We start from the raw sequence: 15,265 nt of genomic DNA, 5'->3' as shown, positions 1-15,265 counted from the left end.
AGGTAAGATAAACGCATGGTATTGGAAATACCATTTAAGGCAAATGAAAGAGAAGAGTAGTTTGGTAGGTGAAGGAGCAAATGGTGGGAGCTAGGATGAACATGATAAAATCTGACAGAGTTGTAGCCATTGATGAGGAAAATAGCTTTTAAATAGTTGTGTGTACAGAGAAAGAACCTACAGTACTCTAAACAAAGGGATAAATTAGATCACTAGATACATAGTATAAAATGTAGTCTATGATTTTTACAGTGCTTTTAATGTTCCATTGTGCTTTCAGGCTTAATAACTCTTTCTAAGCAACTTTACCTGTAGCATTCTGTATTATTCATATATTATGTTATAAAAACACAACTAAAACTGAAATAGAAAGCATTAGGGAGTTTCATTGCATATATCCATACCGCTCTCACATAAAGGTGTAAATGTAAATAGTTTGAAGATAATTTAGGAAAGATTATCATCTGAAGCTAATGTTCCTGAAAGTGATCAATATTTTGGAAAACTATTTTTCACTTATCAGGACATCAAAGAGTAGCCTTCCAAATGAAATGCAAGTAAATTGTTACCTCAAATACATTTACACAAATGAAGCAAAGATTAAAGTTCACAGTGCTATTTTTCAGCAGTGTTTGTATGTGGTTATCACTAGACATAATTCTACCATCTATGAAAGAAAGGAAAATTTGCTATCTCATTACAAATTATCCATTAAGGATAGTTGTCAAAATCTGTGTACTAGTGATCTGGGAAAGCATTTTTTTTTCCCCAACTATCTTTCTGTGCAACGTTAAGAAGGGCAAAGCACCATGACAAGAGATTGTGAATATAAAATGCTTTCTTTCCAGAGCAGAACTACATATTTGAAGTTATTTTTTAAAGTTAAAATTATGAAAATATGAAATTCATGACTCAGGCTAAATCAGTATTGCAACTATTTCTGCAGTAATTGGAAAGTACACAAGTGTTTATTTCTAACTCATGTTCAATTTCAGTTGCAACTTTTGCAATATGGAACCAACACGACTTTTTTCCCTCAAAATAAGTATTATTATCATTACAAACTTTTCAATGTATTGTATCACCAAAAATTTTGTTTCTAAGACCATATTGTATATTCTAAAACATTAAAGAAATTGTCTTAATACTCTAGTGGTGGCCATCATTATGTATAGACCCAGGCAAACGACACTGCCATTTCCATAGTAACTAATGCACTTCAGATGGGAAACAATGAAAACTGGAAAAGAGGAAGCCAAAAAAATAGCTAGATTAAATCAACTTTCTGCTGTTATGGTATATTTCTGCAAAATGCTCATTACACTCTTGGTTCCAAATAATGAAGCATCTCTCACCTGCTCCACTGCCTTTGGAATGAACTTACTCTAGAATGAAAAGATGCCAAAAATAGTTTCTGAACCAATATAAAATTGTGTAGAAGGAGACCAGACTTTAAGAACTTTTGACATTTTACCCAAAGATTTTAGAAGTTCATGATAAGGGTAAGATAACTGAAAGTAATAAAGACATCATAGTGAAAAATGAAAAAAAAAAAAAAATTTTAAAAATCACAGACAAAGATAATGAGCTGGGAAAAGGAAAAAGAAATTGGCTTAATTCAGTTTAGTAAAGACTTATAGAATCTTATATTTGGAACAGATTTGTCCATGACTACTTTGATTAAAATTCATAAATGTTAAATGAGGGTTAGAAGGGGAGTTGACAAATGCAGATGTTAAAGAGGAGCTGCACAGAATACATTCCCTCTTAAATATTTTTTGTCACTTCAGCTTCCCTTAGCTGAAGTAAACTGTATTGCCAATACAACAATTGGAGTTTTTTTTTCCCTATTTTGGTTATTCTTCCTCTACACTCAAGATGATCAGACAGTAGAATGCAACAGATTTAAATGTTATCTACTGCTCCTTCGTGCTACCCATTCAAAAGGAAAAGGAAACCTAGTGTTCACTGAGTTGAAAGTGGATGTAAATTGCAGCGCAAAAAGAAAATTTAGAAATAGTTACCAGTGATGAACAATGTTATTTACTCTCTTGAACATTTCTGCTAGGCTTCCAACAAAGATGTGATGTCTTTGACACAAATAATGCTACCACAGTTGCATTCCTTTTACCATCAATTTATGGTTTCTCTTACCTACAAGATGAAGCTTACTGAAAATTATATTTCTGTAAATTACATCAAAAGCATGATGGTACATGCACACAAATAATAAATACAAAAACTATATTTGATGATAGCTATTCTTATTCTGATTGTCACGTGTGGTGAACACGCTCTTGTGTTTAAGCTGCTTAGGCAGTATTTTGTGGAGATCATGGTCTGGCTATTTGTCCTTCTCTACTAGGCCATTTTCACTGAAAACATTAGGAAAAAATTAGTTCAAAAGGATGACTAGTTTGAGAAGTATCTGCTTTCATCTATGTAATGAAACGCATGCACGTGGATAACAATTTGGTTGCATTTTTTACTGTCATACAAAGTATATACAATGACAGTGACCTCGTCACATATATTCCCTTTTATGACTGCTCTTTCAAGACTGATCGGAAATAGCTTAACAAATAACCTCTCTGCAGTTTTTACAGCACATTAACCACATTTTGAGGTAGTTACCTAAGTCCAGAAAGATGCACATTAAAAGCCTGCCTTGCCTGATGACTGGTACAGGGCTTCACTGAAATGAAATAGTGTTAAATGGTAAGCATCAGAGCTTGTCAAAAATGAGCAAAAAAATGAGCACTGGTGCTCATTAAATGTCAGTCTGGGATCAAGTAATAATGGGCACAGATCTACCAAGTTATTTTTATTTTAGCTATCTAAAGCCAGATGAGGTAATCAAACAGCGCATACTGAAGACAATTACCTAAAGTAGAAGAAAGAATCTTTTAGGAAATGGGTACCAACTGAAATACGATAGCCAGTATATACAGTTCATTTCCATGTCTGGTCTCTTTACAACAACATTCTGGGGAACTGTGGTGTGCTTGTTTCTCTGGCCACGAGAATATCATGCTGTGTGTCCATGTCCCTAAAATCAGGATTTGACCTCCATCACGCTTACTTTTTAGAATCTTTAACACTGTTGCATCTTAGTGTCAGAGTGTCACAGTACCACAGTTAAATGGCACAGTACTAAGCCTTTATTAGGTTTTCTTTCGAAGTCCGATGGTTTCATTGGTTAATTTTCTCTGTTTAGGCAACTATCTCTCAAAATAAACTGGTTGTCTGAAAAACACGCAAGTATAGAAATTAATTTGCCATATATAGAAAAAGAACATCTTAATTAGTTTCCGAAGTTCTCACTGAGCGTATAATTAAACTTGGTTTTATTATGATGATTTAATACATTTAATGTGAATAATGGAAACCATTATAGAGTAAAACCAAAAATGGCCATAATTAGAAATCTAGAGATTAATACATTTTGTCAACCTGTGCTCCACCTAAAGGATTTTCATGGCTCAAAGAAAACACTTCAGGTGCTTTCATATGCTTCAGAAAAAAACATTTTGCTGAACAAACATCCAACATAAGAATTTAATTCAGAAAGTCTCTTTTCCATTAGGTACATAACATACATGATTTGATACATAAACATTTGCTTTGGTTTACGCTATTTTGTGCTCCCCAGCATAAACTCTTAGAAGTTCTAAAATATGAAGTACACGACCATGGAAAAATCACATTCAGAATATAGATTGCAGGCTGGTTCTAGCAACTAAAGGTTGATGCAAATATTGCTATTATTTTCCATGGGCTACGTGACTATGATGTGGTCACTAAAAGCAGGTTTCTTATACCTCAGAAAATCTGCCAGCTTTTCTGATGTTTCTGTCGGAACTGACTTCTGATGTTACCATGCCTCGCAACTTAAACTTCCTTATCTTAAATCATTAATTTGGTTGTTCTCCGTAAATGCACCATTCTCCATTTATTTACTTTTTCCTGCAACAGCATGAACATGCAATTAGCAAATAGTTTTGGTTTTTTCTTCCCCTGACATTCTGCATAATAGACAGTACAAAACAATAGATCAGATATGTTACTAAACTGTACCTCCTCCTCTGAAGAGGATTAATTTTAAAGACTAGTGTCAGGATCACAACATGATTCAGCCTGCACAGAATCAGTGGGAAAATTTTACTCAAATTTGTCATCCATAGTAGAAGCAGAAGGAAGAAGCCACTTGGTTATTAGATTTCTTAGGCTATTGTCAATTCTGGCTTCATTATTGTTTGCTTTATGGTAAGTTGCAATGGTTTTGCACCAACGCTGAAATAAAGGGGCACTACTATTGCTATACTTTCCATCACATTATAGCATTTCAGGGAAAGAGTGGAGTGGAAGAAACAACGGAGAATCTTCTGTTCATTTGCAGACGTGGAATGAGAAACTTCCTAATCAAATTTTCCCAGAAAGCAACTTCTAGCATGAGCAGGGAAGTTGCAATTGCAGATATGCTAACCAGATGGTGAGGACACTGGTACATACTTCATTCTGCTTATTTACGGATGACAGATGGTCTTTTGGAAACATTATCTGTTATCCTTATCTTCAGAGTAAATGTAAAGTTTGAATATTTTCTCCCTTAACAGCTGTACTACTGAGTTCACTTTAGTGAAAACATAAAATCCAGTTTTCGTGATGTGAAGGAGTACTCCAAAATGACCAAAGTGTGGGGGAAAAAAAAAAAAAATCAAAAGATTAGTGTGGAATACACCCATGTGGCATCCTAGTCACTTTTGATCACTACCCAGAGGCAACTGGTAATGAACAAAACTGTCACTGCTACTGGTTCCTATTCACATACTCTAAGGACTGTCCTTTCCACAAGACATGTGGACAGTACACTCTTCCATGTGAAAATGTTGAAATTAGTTAATTCAATACACTGCTTGTTTTAAGTGTGTATTTCAGTAGATAGGAGAGAGTGAGCACTAACTTCTCCACATATTGATAGTAGCCAGGAAGAATATGACAATATTTTATTAGCTATTCATCCTCGGAGTAACTAAAGCCACAAAGACTTTGTGCTGCACAATTTTTCCTGGTTGACTCACTATATTCAGTTGACCTTTAAAACCTCTGCTAGAGTTTGTATAGACAGAACAGGCTAGCAATGCTTTGTCTTGAAATCAAAAATATAAAATCTCTGAGGAAGAGAATGTTCGTATTTAATTTGATGATATTTAGGGATTCTGGTTGCTGCTGAAAAAGAAACCATAAGCAATATCTATCAGTCAGCATCAAGAAACAAGGAGGTGGTTCTAGGTTTGGGCAGATGAAAATGACAAGTGACTAGATAATACGTTAATATAAAACTGGTCTGGCATATGTACAAAAGTATCTGCAGGTATTTCCTGAGAAGGATGCTTTTGCTTACATTTGTGTTCTTTTCACTGTGGCAGTCTAGTGCTGATTCACCCATGGCATTCACCTCAGAGAACTGTCCTTTTAACCACAGAGCAATAGCCAGATGTCCTTCTCCTAATTTTTAGGGAAAGTCTTTCAGAGCAATGAATGCCCTCAAGTGCACTTGGTGTATTCTCCTCCCCTTCTCACAAGCCTGCAGCAATGGATAACCTCGTTCCCATTATAACCAGACTTGCAGGCCTGATCTAGCTTCCAAACTACAAGGATGGCAGAAATGAGTATTGAGTACCATTGAATGGTGAATGCATTTCATTGCTTGCCCAAAAGCCCAGCTTTATCTATGCTGTGCTACTAAACTTAAACACAACCACGAACGTATTCCTAAATACAACAAACAGCTATTAACCACACACATTTTCTTCTAACACAAGTATAAAATCAGATTTTTATTCCAAAACTCAGGATCAAATCAGACAGAAGAATAAGCTATTCCCTGTTTCCTAATTGGTTTAGATAATTGTTTTAAAACAATATTACATTTCAATTAAATTTAATCTTATAGCTAGCAAATAAGTATTATCTTTTTATATACTTTTAAAAACCCCTTTTAAACAGTTGTTTTTGAAATGGAGTACAAGGTGGAGGGATGACAGAAGAAAACATGAAACACCCAGAAATATCATTTGAAATATGTTTCAAAATAATCATGAAGGAGACACTTCAGATGAACTGTGCTCTGTACATTCTTTACAAGTGTTAACAAAGAATGGGAGATTAGCATAGGACCTAAATCACCACAGTACCAAACACATATTTGATATACTGAAGAACTGATGATTGAGAAACTGGGATTAGCTCTACTGAGATATAATGAACATTACATTTGTCACAGAAAAGACTTTCAAGAGACATATATAAAGTAAGGCATACTTTATGTAATTCTCATGCTTATCATATGGGAGTATATCAAAATACTCTGCTGTGCAAAACCATTAATTAGATTAAGTTAGTGGTAGATGTAGGAAAAGGCAACAATTCATAGTTAATATCATACAGTACAAGACATTATGATCAGTTTCACAAGACAGTGTGCTGACAACAATTGAGAGGTTGTCTCCTTCTGGCATAGTATGGTACCCCTAGACAATAATCAGAAATTGAAAGTACTGAAGTTTAAGATTATGACCAGAGATCAATGTTCCTAAGAGTACAGAGCATTTTGCAGCAGATCTTGCTGAAATATATGTAATTTCTAAATAGATAGAAGTTGAGTTTCTAAATGAGTTACTAGAGCAAATGCTAAATGAACTCTGCGAAAGGTATGTAACCTACACTGCTCAGAGAATGGCAGTATTAAGCACAACTAGTTAGTATGCTCGTGTATCACTTTCCTTTGCTACACAAGATGTCAGATGTTTTCATACATGTTATTTATCACAGAATCATAGAATGGCCTATATATATAAATATTTCTGAGCTTAAATAATTGATTGCAACTCATTATAAAATAAGATAACATGAGACATTATTATTTGTAGCTTGAAGAATAGTCAAAAGCTTAATCTTCCTTGGTACAAGAACATCTTACCTGTATTACAATTTGTTGTACCTTGAAAATATGCCGGTGTCTCTGAATAATTCTAGATCAGGAGAGGCTCTTGGAGTTTTATACAAAAGTATGTTTTCTCTTGAAAGAACTGCACAAACAATTAATTACATATAAAAAGATTTCCTTTATTTAGATGCTGTATGTTTTCTTATCTTATACTAAGGATGAATAATTTCAAGCACAGATGAATAACTCACTGAGTTTCACGGGGAAAATCCAAGCAGTGGCAGAATCACAACTGAGACACTTTTGCTTCTAGCACTTATTTGACCTCGTTGTTCCTCTCCAGTGCATTTACCTGCAAAAAGGTCATCTGAGGAAGAGAGTGTAGAAACAGATTATAATAAATTTCCAAGAGTTCTCAATGCTGTATACAGAAAAATATTTTTTACTCATTAATGCACAGCTCTATTCAATAAGCATTTTTTTTCTGTGTATTCCACGATCAAAAGTGGTACCTAAACCAAAACATCCCTTCTAAGATACATGTGCATGGAGAATTTTGCATAAACATAAGATCTCTGAAAAATTGCAGCTGGCTCTAAAAACAACAACATGGAGATTATTAGGACTTTTTTTTTAACCTGACAGGCAGCTGAACACCACACAGTCGTGCACTCCCTCCTTGCCCTTCCAATGGGATAGGAGAGGGAATCAGAAATAAACTTAAGTAGAACTCACAGATTGAGATAAAAACTATTTACTAAAACAGAAAAGGAAGAGGAAAACAAGAATAGTAGTAATTTAATAGTTTATATATATATTTATGTGTGTATATATTTATATTTATGCATATATGCATACACAAAACATGTGATGCACATACAATTACTTACCACCCACCAATCAATGCCCAGACAGACATGAAGCAGCAGCCACCTGCCCATCCAACTCGCCACCATTCTAATGTCATATGGTATGACATACGATACGGTCAGTTTAGGTCAACTGTCCTAGTTCTGTCCCCTCCCAACTCCTTGTAACCCCTGAACCCTATTAGTGGAAGGACAGTACTAGAATCTGAAAAACTGACAAGTCCTTTGCTCTGTGCATCATTGCTCAGAAATGTCTAAAACATCAGTGTGTTATCAACACTGTTTTTCTCCTAAAGCCAAAATGTAGCATCATACCAGAAACTATAAAAGAAGAATCAACTCCATCTCAGCAGAAACCTAGTGAGTCTTTCTCTTGGAGAGCAGGAACTCATGTAAGAACAGCTGATACTGCCAGGAGCTCATCCAGGAAGTGCAGTAGTATAGCTCCCCAGCACTGTGTTCCAGTACTAAACGGTTTGCTGCATGATGCCATTATATGGAATACTGATAAAATCAGGACAAGCAGACAAATCCCAAGCTAAGTATTTAGTTCTAGGATTGAAATTTTTATTTTTTATAGGAAAACAAAGTGTCACGTATTAACTTTGTTGTTTCTCTGTACTCTACCAACATTTTGCTGAAGTTTGCATTCCCACTCTTTAGTACTTCTGGATTTCCTCAACCAAAATCAGCCAGTTAGATCCTTATGATTTAAATAAATAGGTATTTCATGCTAACTTAGACTCCTTTCCATGAAGTTGTTAAGATAACGCTCATAAAGATGCCTCTACCAATCAACATATGGAGACAATCAATTTGGCAAAAATAAGCAGGATCCCATCCACCACCTACAATAAGTATAGTTGTCATACCAAATACTGTTGTCATGTAGGTCTGAGTCTCAATGCCTACTATAATGAGTGCCCTCTCTGTGAGAATAGTTGTTGTTTCATACCTATTTACTGGGTTTATAAATCTTCTGTATGAACATTTAAAAATCTGAAACCAGCGCTAAAAAATGAAATCGTGGAATTCAAAGGAAGTAAATGGCAAAACCAGTGAGAAATAATACCTTGCATTACCTTGTCTATTTCTTAGCTGCAGTAGACACTTAAATATGACAAAATCTAGGTATTTTGGAAAAAACAAACACAAGTCAGAATGCAGTTTCCCTCAAAGCCTCAACAATGTTGTTAAGCAAACTATTAAAACAACGTATCTGATGGTAGAGTAGCATTGAATGCTTCAGTATTCATTAATTGCATTAACTTAATTAAACAAAAGTATCATTTGTCAATATGCCAGCATTACACAGGGAGAAAAAAGGAGACAGCAAGATTCTGTCCACAAGGCCACATTTAAGAAACACTACCAATCTCTCTTAAAACTGTAGAAAACTTTACCAGTGTGCCTTATAGAAAAGGTGTTTTGTCTGCAAATGGGTATATTCTTCTCCTAAAGCTATTAGAGCAGAAATATTTGCTTGCAAAGCTAATTTCTGTAGGGAACTTTCACTGTTTACACACAATGCTAGACAAGTTGTACAGTCAGCCATGTGGTTACAGGAATGCTCTGAATCTGTACTACAACAGCACATTCATTTTCTCAGTTACAGGAGCTTATAAAAATGCTATGACCTCTTCTAGTGTGGGTTTTTTGAGGTTGTATTTTATTTTTGTTTTTTATTGCCATGTTCCAACTTCATTGAAATGTACTCTAGGTAGACCTTCAGGCAGTTAACCCTCATTCAGAGTCTGTTCCCATCTAGATACACTCTCATTCTCCCAGTAAATCAGCCAATGTCATCTTTAATAATCATCACAGTGATTCTGCAGTCAAGTTAAGCAGGGAAGGATAAGACACTTGTCCAGAAGTGCTTTCAAGGACAATATTTCTTAGCTTTTTCAGTCCAAAACTGACCTGACTTTGGTTCAGAAATCACCAGCCCACCCTGCCATTAATGCAAACCCAGAGCATTGTCACAATGATTTCCAGTATTTTAACCCAATGTTGTTTAGGTTAAATTTTAAATAATTTGTTACTTTTACTTTTGCTGACGTGGGAACAGATGTATACATCGTGATGTTTTCTTCATCTATCTTCTAATGTCTGATGTCTAGAGCATCTTTCATTCTATTCCACATCGTAACGCTATCTAGACTACATGTGCTGACATGCCAGTAATAACCATGTCACATCAATAGGAGCCGTAGCTCACCTAGATTAGACCCAAAAAGCAAGAGAAATTGTTAATGATCCCTTCAGCTATGCACATGTAGGATCTGGCTGACATAATGGATTGAATTTTCTTTAGTTCTCATATTGTATAGGGCTTGCCCTTCAAGAGCTTCTGGTATATTTTCCTCTGAAAGGCATCTAATTTGTGCAGGCCAGCACCTCTTCCAGCTGTAACAGCAAATCATGGGTAGTGGGGCAGATCAGGAAACTAGGTTTAAAACTATAACTCTCATGTAAACACAGCTGGTAGGGTAGAAACAATTAAGTGTTTCTTCACTATCATTATAAAGGCCTAAAATCAAGTCAAAGAAATCTATATCAAACCTGTAAGTGTGCTGTATCCAGTACTGTCATATCAGATGACTTATATGGGAAGAATGGGAAAGCCATAAATAGTGTGACCTAAAAGAACAATATCAATAAATCTAAGCAAAATCTTCCACAGAAAATATCTTTTTTTGTTGTTGTTGTAGCTCTCACCAGACTGTACTTGTTTTCAATGAAAAATTAAACTGTTATGCAGACAGCAACAATTTCAACCGGAAAAAAAATGCTTATATTGCAGTTGGAAGAATTGCTGTAAAATATTTTTACTAGATACAGAAACGATTAAAAGAAAGGAAAAGAACAGATTTCAGATGTCAAAAAGAGGACCGGTGAATCTGTATATCTTAATCCTATTCCTGGATTTTCTAGGACACAGCTGTGTAAGGTTATATAGCTTCCTTTTGCATTACAATCAACACATTCCTAAAATATAGACTACTCTATTGATTTATTGCTTAATATTCTAGGTTAAGTGAAGAGCTCCTATATTCTTGAAACAAAATTCTTTGAACGAAATCTTAAACTCCTTTTTCATGCAGACAGTTGTAGGAGTTTAGCTGTAGCTAAATAAAATTGAAGAAGTTGGTATTTTTGTCTCAGCAATCAAGTGTGACTGGCTCTATCTGCAGGCAGCTCTTAGAATGTCTTTGTGAAAGAAATAGTTAAGGATGATTAGGCAGTGATCAAACAGGAGTAGTAGACAAGGCAATGTTCCAGGAAGGCTGGAAGTACGTGAAGGGGAATTCGTATTTCCTCTCCTGTTGCTGCAGTAATAAGAAGCCTCTATTGTGTTCAGCAGCATGTGTTTTCTGCTTTACTTCTTTTAGGGAGGATGTGCTGATAAGCAATAATATCTACTCTAAATATGCACCACTCGGTACCCAACTAAATACTGGAGAAAGTACTTCTTGTAAACAAACTGGATATCAGACTTTCAAAGCGGAAGGTTGCCAAGACAGCTTTCCTCCAAATCTAGGTGTACTACTAGCTGAATGAATGAAATAGAAGTGTCCCAATAAACAAGGCAATATAATGTAACTGCAATATTGCATAATGACTGTAAATCAATATGCCTGAGAAAACAGTGTAAAATAAAAGCACTTTTAAGAGAATACTTTTAAAGTATCAAAAAGTGTAAGTAAACTATAGAAATTAGTTCTTCCACTTACACATTGGGTATTTTTTTCCTTCATGAAGTCCATTGTTTCATTTTGGAAGAGTCCCTCTGACTTGACTGAAAGCAGTTTATATATAGGAAAAAAAAATTCCTTATCGAAATACTGTGTAGAATTATATATGAGTGATCACTACACTTTTCTAACTAGAAATCCATTTCATTATACAATAAGGCAGTGATACAAGGCAAAAACCTTGAGGAAGAAGCTCACTCAAATCCATACTTCAGTAAGCATCAATATTAAATAGGGCTTAATGTGCAGCTGTTTCTTTCAGCTTTAATTTAATTTTATTTTGGTTAGAAAGGACACTCCGTGGTTGTAACCCCAAAATGCCATCTTTAATTATTGTCTGTTCATCTTTTTTCCATTGTGGATGTCCAATTTCAGCTCAGCACCTTCGCATTTTTGGAGCAGCCGTGGCATTCCCCAAACCCCCCTCCCTTTTCTCTCTGTTTTCTCTGGTCCCAGAATTCAGGGCAGCTTTGGAACGAGCTGACATGTGAAAGAGTAATTATCTTTCAGACACAGTCTGCATGAGGAATTAAGACATCAGTTGTGGACTGGAAATCCACCACTAGCCTACCCATCAATTTATGCCCAAGCACTTGACCCAGCTGTAGTGCACGAAGATTAGACATGATATTCATTAGTGTATTACTTGTGCTGATTGACAGCCAGATCTTTTGTGCATGAATTGGTGTTCGAGTACCCACAGATAGAGAACAACTATTCTGACATTCTTATTAATTGACTGAATGTTAGTTAAAATGTTTAAAAAATAATTAAATTAAATAATAAATAAATGAAAAAAAAGGAATAAAAAAGGAAGAAGCAGGGAAGTTATTTTACCACTATTTTACCACTCATGTCTTTTGTGGCTTGTAATGGCTGTTGACATTTACCTGAGACATTTAGCCAGAAGACATGTTATAACAAGATATTAGATGACACCACAGATAATAGGAGGAGCACTTACTGCTCTGAAAACTGAAGTTGATTAACAATTGATGGGAACCACACTTAGCTATTCTAATAGAAGGAAGGTGCAAATAGCTCTAAGAATGTGTGCCTCCTTTCAATAGCCTTCAACCCTATACAAAAACAGTATCGTGCATAATCATTATATTGTCTGAGCTGTGTTATTAGGATGGTTCATTCAGACTACTTGTGATTAACCCCGGTGAAGAACAATAATCAGAAATACAAATCAGTCTTATTCAGGAGTTTCTTCTCTTCAACAAAAGAAACTGCAAGACCCTTTCAGGTTAAGTGAAAACTACTGTAAAGATTCCTAAATACTGAACATCATAAAACGAAGGAAATTGTCAGATGAAAAGAGAAGAAAAGTACATTTAATTGATACCAGTGGGCTGAGGATTTTACCCTAGATACTTCACCTACAAGCAAGTAGAAAAAACGCACAGCCTGACAGCAGGGACCTTAACCATATCAGTAATCATGAACTAAATGTGATGCCAACTGCTTGAAACACATAAACTGTTCAGTCAATAGATATTGAATTATACCCTTTACCAGCCTGTCAAATTTGGTTGATGTCCAGTAATATAAGTAGTAGTTCTGTGTGAAAAAAGCAACTAAGGAGAAATTCAAGTAGCATTGGCCTTTTAGTCCAACAACAGCATTCAGCAAATCTGATTCCAAGTAAACCCTGTATCTACAGGTATAGTGAAAGATGAGTGGTTTCTGACCAAAGAATATTCTCAATCATGTATATCACGTATCATAAATACAAAAACAGTTCAGAAGTTTCCAGAGAAGGCTGACACAGAGCAGGCATTAATAAAAATTTATGACTTTGGTACTGTAACATAATTAAGTATGACTGTTCAGTGTAGACCAAGACCTCTGACAACTGCATGGTGTGACATGAGGCAGCACAGACTGTCTTCTGTTGGTCAGGGAGCTGAAGAGCAGGTGAGGCACAGCACTCATCCTACACACAGGCAGCTTCTCTTCTTGTTAATTATAACCTGTACAAGCAGTGCTTGATTCCTGTCACGGAGTTATCTCCAGATCTGAGCCCGTGACAGGGGCACAAGCCCAGAAGGAGAAAAAACAGAGAGGGGGATAAAAGACTACCCCACCTTTTGCGGTGCGGCTGGCCCCGGCCGTGACTAACGAGGCAAGGCACTTGTGGGCCGTGCTCCGGGACAGGGGGAAGGGCAGGGAGATAGCAGATGGGTCTAAAAGAAAAGAAAGAAAAAAAAAAAAAACAGCGGCAACGATCCAACAAAATCAAACAAAATGAGAGAGAGAAGAGTGTCCAAAATACAAGGTCTTACGCTGGCAGACTGCAGGGGAAGCACGTGCTTTCCTCCGCGGCAAACCCAGAGAGCGAGGCAGCAAGAGGTAGAGGGGCCGCCACCCTCTCTGGAGCTCCTCCTTCCTTCCTCTGCGCGCCAGGTCCTCCGGGAATGCCGCTCCTCCCCTCCGAGAACCCAAAATGCCCATAAAAGGCAGTCCACGGAACCAGAACATTAACTCTTTTATGTTCTGATGTGGAATACCGACAACAAAAATCACAAAACCACAGCAGTTCCTTCCTTCTCAGTGACTTCTGCATCCAAATTCTTAACATGTGGCAAATGAATACCTGAGAATGCTGTGGATTTGTACACGTGTGTAAAAAATGCAATGTTCATCACTATGTCATCAAGAGCACAGAAATGACTGGTGCATACATTTGCTCCATGTGCCTCACGTCCTAACCGTAAGCAATCCTCAGAGTTGTTCAAGAAGCAGCAAGCCATATTTGATGGTCACTGTGTGGCTAATGAACACAATTCAGCTGGATGTTTATCAAATTTGACTTAACTGATGAAACCCAAACAGCGTCAGCCTAAACTAACTGGAAGATTTGTAATTAAATGTACTACCAAAGTAGATTGATATCACCTAGCAATCAGTTAAAACCTGCAGGCTTGGAAAAGGTTGTGAGAAGAAAAAAGCCTTAACCTAGCTTCTAGTTCATGGTCTGGCTGGGATTTAGGGAGATCTTCTCTTCTAAGAGACTCTTTAGTATTTCCATGCCTTCTCTTTTCACAGAGCGTCTTGTTTTCCCTTGCCACCACAAGGTTAAAATTAAAGTGTGATAAACAGCATGTAGCAAGAGCTAAAAACAACTGCAGAACAGAAATGTCAAGGTAGTTGTTTTTTCTAACTGAGAGCATTAAAGCTTTCTGCTTGCAGGGAAAGGCCTTATTTCAGCAGGAGGGTCGTGACTAGTGATCATACCAGACAGTACAGTGATGGCATATGGAGCATTTTAGTTCTGGGTCGTTGGATTCAAATCTGACCTAGCTCTCAATATCCAGTAGTAATTACCATCTGTTAACTATTAGTGGCTATTTGAATTGGTCCTCTATTCAAATCCTAGTAAAATGATTCCCTTTTACAGGTAAAGATAATATCTCAGATTCTGTTAGGTGTCCCTCCATCTTTTCATCCTCCTGCAGAATGGCCACTTTATAAGAAATCATTTTCCTAGCAAAGTTGGGCCCTAAATGAAGGATTCGGGTTTATCAGAGAGGATGTTTGCACTGATGCTTATCATGTAGTACCTACTGTGCAGATAAAGAAAATTTTCATGCTTCAGGGCTGGCAATCTGGCCATCTTTCACAGAATCAAAAATTTTAACACCAGGGAGCAACATGAAAACCATCTCATCAAACCTCCTGCATTT

The 15,265-nt window shown here is 36.4% G+C and overlaps 1 long non-coding RNA gene across 2 annotated transcripts; it reads right to left on the bottom strand.

Annotated features, from left to right (window-relative positions):
- Positions 1-3,539: 3,539 nt before the first annotated feature.
- LOC121110793 lies at positions 3,540-13,978 on the bottom strand. Of its 2 annotated transcripts, XR_005859653.2 has the most exons (4): positions 13,865-13,978; positions 7,201-7,316; positions 6,983-7,091; positions 3,540-3,966 (listed from the first exon to the last, which is right to left on the bottom strand). It is a non-coding gene; the product is annotated as an uncharacterized LOC121110793 (long non-coding RNA). The 2 variants fall into 2 exon arrangements; XR_006939213.1 differs by lacking the exon at positions 6,983-7,091.
- Positions 13,979-15,265: the final 1,287 nt, after the last annotated feature.

This window comes from Gallus gallus, chromosome 4, assembly GCF_016699485.2.
Source record: "Gallus gallus isolate bGalGal1 chromosome 4, bGalGal1.mat.broiler.GRCg7b, whole genome shotgun sequence".
Lineage (NCBI taxonomy): Eukaryota > Metazoa > Chordata > Aves > Galliformes > Phasianidae > Gallus > Gallus gallus.
Note: the sequence above shows the minus strand (reverse complement) of the source record. Positions and strands in the feature narration are given on the sequence as shown.